Genomic DNA, 6,486 nt, shown 5'->3' on the forward strand with positions numbered 1-6,486 from the left:
TTTAAGCATGAGGACATGCTTGGTTTAAGTGTGGGGAGGTTGACAAACCCCATTTGTAGGGTTTATCTTGTATTGATTTTTGGGGATTTTATCACCTTTTACCCATATTTATTCAAGAAATAGCATGGTTTTGTATATTCTCCTTTAATTGTGCTTGAATGTGAAAACATGCTTTTTAGGACTCAAAATAGCTAAATTTAATTCACCTTGATTCTATTAGATGCCTTGATATGTTTGTTAAGTGATTTAAGGTTTAGGAGGCAAAGAGTGGATCAAGGGAATGAAGAAAGAAAGCATGAAAAGTTGGAGAACTCATGAAGAAATGAAAGAACCGGAAAGCTGTCAAGCCGACCTCTTTGCACTTAAACGACCATAACTTGAGCTACAGAGGTCCAAATGATGCGGTTTCAGTTGGGTTGGAAAGATAACATCCGGGGCTTCGAAATGATATAAGATTTGCCATAGTTGCTACACGTATGGTGGCGCGCACGCGCAAAGTACGCGCACGCGCCGTTGCTGCCACCTAGTTCACTTAAAGCAAAACGTGGCCAACGAATTCTAAAGCCTTGTGGGCCCAATCCAACTCATTTCTGATGCTATTTAAGCCAAGGATTGAAAGGGAATCAACAGACTTTTACATACTTTTCATACTTTAGATGTTAGTTACCAATTAGCTTAGTTTAGTTTTGAGAGTTAGTTTCTAGAGAGAGAAGCTCTCACTTCTCTCTAGAATTAGGATTAGGTTTAGTTCAATAATCTTAGATCTAGGTTTTAATCTTTGCTTTCTTCTACTTCTACCTTTCAATTCTTTGTTGTTACATTGCAATTTCCTTTATGTTGTTCTTATGTTTTGTTGTAGACCTACTATTGTTCATTCCATTTTCTTTCAATTCAATAAGAGGTAATTCATGTAGATCTTGTTCCCTTTAATTGTTGTTGTTAATTCTTTACATTTGATTGTAGTTAGAATTAATTCTTGTGATTGATTTACTATGTTTCCCTTTTGTGCCTTCCAAGTGTTTGATGAAATGCTTGGTTGGATTTTAGAGTAGAGTTTTATGTTCTTGGCTTGGAAAGGTAACTTAGGAACTCTTGAGTTACTAATGTCCAAGTAATTGATGATTGGGATCATTGACTCTAGTTCTCACTAATTGAATTAGTGGAGAGTTAGGACTTATGGACTAGGATTGATATAGCTCATTTGACTTTCCTTTACTACTAGTTAGAGGATGATTTAATGAGATTAATCCTTGCCAATTCTCATATTGTGGTTAGTGATTAGGATAGAGATCTTTGACCACCAACCCTTGCCAAGACCTTTTTAGCCATTAGTTTACTTTCTTACCATTTATCTTTCATGCTTCATATCAAAACCCCAAAATAACTCATAACCAATAACAAGACACTTCATTGTAATTTCTAGGGAGAACGACCCGAGGTTTGAATACTTCGGTTTATAAATTTTAGGGGTTTGTTTTAGTGACAAACAACTTTTTTGTATGAAAGGATTATTGTTTGGTTTAGGAACTATACTTGCAACGAGAATTCATTTGTGAAATTCTAAACCGTCAAAAATCCAATCATCATTAACTACATTAACGTGGAAGCTAACGTAAGTAAAAGGGATGATGAGCCAACGTTAGTGACACTCACCTTTGTCACTAACGTTGGAGATGGCTAGCAATACCACGTTAGAAGCCACGTTAACCTAGTTAACGTGAACTCTAACGTGAGAAGTAGGGGCATTTTGGAACGTTAGTGACAAAGGTAAGTGTCACTAACGTTCTCGAAGATGTGGCAAGCCTACGTTAGAGGTCACGTTAGCCACACTAACGTGAACTCTAACGTAGGGAGAAAGGAGGATTCTCAACGTTATTGGAAAAAGTAAGTCCCAATAACGTGTGCGAAGGACCAAGAGGCAACGTTAGTGGTCACGTTGGTGCCACTAAGGTTGAAGTTAACGTGGAGCATCCTTGGGTTAGGAACGTTAGTGAAAAAGGTGATTGTCACTAACGTTCTCGAACCCACACTTTCACTTAACGTTAACGCCACTAACGTCCTAAGCTAGAATCCCTGCCTACTTCACACTTTCTCTCTGCAAGTAAAGCTAAGCCCACTGAAGAAGATAACTGCTTCAACTCAAGATCCAAAGGCCCATATCCAAGACTTGAAGAATCAACTAGAAGATCAGAAGAGTAGTATAAATAGAGAGAGCTTTGAACTAGAAGAGAGCTTTTGGCATTATTAGAATTACTCTCTGTATTTTAGTTTCTCTGTAATTTTTAGTTTAATTCTCAGAATGTACTCTCCATCTATGCTTTTCATTCCCAGAGCTATGAACAACTAAACCCCTTTCATTGGGTTAGGGAGCTCTGTTGTAATTTGATGGATCAATAATAGTTTTCATTATCCTTCTTCTCTCTTTTCTCTTGATTTTACTAGAAAGCTTTCAATCTTCATCCAATTGAGTAGTTATCTTGGAAAAGAAGCTATTCATACTTGGATCTCTTCTAAACCTTGGAAGAGGAATGAAGAGATCATGCTAGAATTGCTTTCTCATTTGGACCAAATTGGGGTTTGGGCGGATATGGTGACATATAATTCTCCCAATACTTTGATTTGGAAATACATGTTGTATAATCAGTGACCACACTTCATCTCTTCTCATGAGCAATTAGACCAAGGAATTGGCTATTGATCTGATTTTAGAGATTGAATTACCAAGAAATTGGAATTCAATCACTTAAGATTGCCAAGGAGATCAATGAATGCATTGATTGAGGAAGAGATGATAATGAACTTGATCCGGAGAATGCAACATCTTCTAAGCCCAATGAACTCCCCATTTTTTATCTTACCCATTCTCTTTACTTTATGCTATTTACTTTCATGCTAAACTCCCCTTCCCCATTTAAGATTCTGCAATTTACCTTTCGTCATTTATTTTCTGCAATTTACTATCCCGCCATTTAATTTCCTGCAATTCTCAACCCAATTTCTGCTTAGCTCAACTAGAACATTCTTCCAATTAACGTTGCTTGACCAATCAATCCCTGTGGGATTCGACCTCACTCTATTGTGAGTTTTTACTTGACGACAATTCGGTATACTTGCCGAGGAAGATTTGTTAAAGGACAAGTTTCTGTGCATCAGCAGGGGATTTGGAAACTCCCTGGGTCTTTTAGCTATTGAGGCAGCTTCTTCTGTATGATGGCGCTGCATTCTTCAGTCAATATTATAGTTTCTTTTGCCTCCCAGTTCCTCTTTTTGGTTATAAGCTCCTTCAAAAATTTGGCATAGAGTGGCATTTGTTCTAATGCCTCAGCAAATGGTATGTTGATTTGGAGCCTCTTGAAGATCTCTAGGAACTTAGAAAACTGGCCATCCTTCCCATCTTTTCCCAGTCGTTGTGGGTATGGTGCCTTTGGCACATAAGGCTTCAAGACTGGTTTTGGTGGAGGTGGGGCAGGGATCTCTTCTTCATCCTTGTTCCCATGCTTTTCTGCCACTTCTTCATGATTGTCTTTGCTTGGGGTTCCTTCTTCTACAACCTTCCCACTTCTTAGAGTAATGGCTTTGCATTCCCTTCTTGGGTTAGCCATGGTATCACTAGGAAATGTGTGTATGGGAAGTGGGATTTGCTTGGATAAAATCTCCACTTGTGCTTCCAACTTTGAGATTGCTGCACCTTGATTTTTCAGATTTGACCTGTATTCTTCCTTATTAGCGTCTATCCTACTTTCAGTTTGTGCTTGTCTGTCCATGAGGGTAGAGACTGCCCCTATAATCTGTGAGGACAGTTGTGCTATTGCAGCCTCCATCCTCTCAAAGTTGCTCTTGATTTCACATGGTTGCATAGTTGAAGATGGTGCATCTTGATTGAGGTTGTTGTGTATAGATTGGTTACTATGGTATGATGTGTTTTGTGAGTTATGATAGGGTCTATGGTTCCCTGTTTGATGGTTGGGGTTATGGTTGGAATGATGATTTGATGAATAAGGTTTGTTATGGTCCTGGTTGTGGTTTTGTTTATTTTTCCACCCAAAGTTTGGGTGGTTCTTCCAACCTGGGTTTTATGTCTTAGAGTGTGGGTCATATGGTGGTCTGGATGAATTGTTCACATAATTGGCTTGTTCCCAGTCACCTTCAGATTCTGGTGCATTTCCTTCTTGTTGAGGAGTTTGGTCTTGTATGATTGAGGCTTGATTGGCCTCTATCCTTTTTGTTAGAGCTGGTATTTGAGCTGTAATTGCCTTATTCTGAGCTAACAAAGTATCTACAGAGTTGAGTTCTAGCACTCCCTTCTTCTGAGTTCTTTCTGAAGCATAGAAATACTCTTTTTTTGATGAGCTGAGGCTTCAACTCAAAATTATTGGCATGAATTATTGGCTTTAGGATGCTGCTGCCATAATTTCCTGGGTTTGGGTTGATGTAGCAGCCTAAGACTCTCATTTCTTGCCCATCATGATTTACTGGGCCTTCTCTGGCATGGTTGTGAGCTTCTTCTTCATGGTGGTTCTCCATGTTCTCCTCCATGTCTGTTTCAAAATACTCTTCCTCTTCCTCAGCACCAATGACTCCTTTCCCTCTTGCTTCCCTCCTTAATCTAAGGAAGGTCCTCTCAGGTTCAGAATCAAAGGAACTTGAAGCCCCACTTTTTCTTCCTGTCATACAACCAATAAGGCAAAAACAAGAAAAAATGAATAAAGAAGTTACTCTTGTTAGAATGGTTGTTAGTGTGAGTGGTGCAATTAATCAAACAGTTAGAAGAGTGGAAATATGGATGATAAAAAATAATCAAAGAAGAAAGAAATAGAACTCAAAATAAAAGAAAATAAAAAAGTTCTAAATAAAATAAAATAACAATGAATTTAAATTGCTTAATCTAGCTCTCCAATCAATTTAATCACTGTCAAATTTAAGCCAATCACTGGCAACGGCGCCATAAAACTTGATGACTAGAATTCACACCCCATTCAAAATTGGTAAATTAGTTCTTTTGGCAAGCGCACCAAAATTATCGTCAAGTAATAACCCACAGTGGAGTGGGATCGTATCCACAGAGATTGGCAAATTCGAGCAGTTTTAATCAATTGATGAATTAGTCAAGCGGATCAATAGGATTATAAAGTGCAGAATTGTAAATGACATAAATGTAAATGACTAGAATATAAAGAAAAGCAATAAAGTGCAGGAATATAAATGGCAGAATGTAAAGTGCAGAATCATAAATGACTTGAATGTAAATGGGAATGAGGAATTTCTGAATGTAAAAATAAGCTGTAAAGAAATGGATAGATAAGAATGGGAAAATTCATTGAGATTGGGAGATGTTGTCTCTTTGGATCAAATCTAGCTTATATCCTCTTCAATCATGCAACTCATTGACCTCTTGGCAATCATGATTGATTGAGCCCCAATCCCTTGGTGACTCAATCTCTCAGATCTTGATCAATAGCCAATTCCTTGGTCTAATTGCTCATGAAGAGAGATATGCTTGGTCCCTGATTATACCACACACCATTATAGGTCCAAGTAGAGGGAGGATTATATGTCACATATCCAAACACCAAAACCCAAATTCTACTCAAGTGTGAGAAGGGATTTCAAGCATGGTTCCATGTTTCCTTTCCCAAGGTTCCCATGAAACCAATTGCATTCAATCTCTTTCCCAAGATAATTGAATACTAAGCATTAAGAACAAAATTCCTTCTAGCAAATCAAAGAGAAGATGAAGAGAAGAAGAATTTCACTATTATCAATCCATTGAGTACAACAGAGCTCCCTCTCTCAATGAGACGGAAGTTAGCTAATCATAGCTAAAAAAGTACTCAAAAGTGAAGTGTAAAAGTGGATCTAAAACTGACTGCTTAACCCCTTTCTTCAGTACTCCTTGGGGGTATTTATACTACTCCTAGTAAAATAAAGGAATTACAAAAGTGAAAAAGGAAAATTACATTTTGGAGGAAAAAGAAAACACTCAATAAGCGTGACTTCTCAGCTGGCGTGTGGTTGGCGCTTTTCTGGCGAGTCGCGTGCTCTTCATTTCTAGCTTGACGTACCACGCCTGATGCCAAGGCATCTTAGGTTAGTTTCACTAGCATTTTTTTGTTAGTTTTAGTTGTTTTATGCATTTTCTTGAGCTTAAAGTAACCAAGAATGGTTAAATGAATAACAAAGCAATGAACCATCCAAACAGTATGATTTTGATGCAAATTCCATGAGTTTTTAGTTATATTACTTGAATGCTATGAATGGAAGATTTCTCATGAATTTTTGCAAGACTTTGATGCAATTGTTTGGATGATTTCAGGGAAGAAGAGGCTAGGCAAGGAAGCAACAAAATCAATAAAGGAAGCTTGAATATCACATGTGGAGTTTAAGTTCCAGTTTAAGCTTAAACTGGAACTTAAACTACCAAGCCATATAATGCTGGAAATGGCGTTTAAGTTCCAGTTTAAGCCTAAACTGGAGCTTAAACGCCAA

This window comes from Arachis ipaensis, chromosome B2 (genome assembly GCF_059453495.1).
Source record: "Arachis ipaensis isolate K30076 ecotype BB chromosome B2, ASM5945349v1, whole genome shotgun sequence".
Classification (NCBI taxonomy): Eukaryota; Viridiplantae; Streptophyta; class Magnoliopsida; order Fabales; family Fabaceae; genus Arachis; species Arachis ipaensis.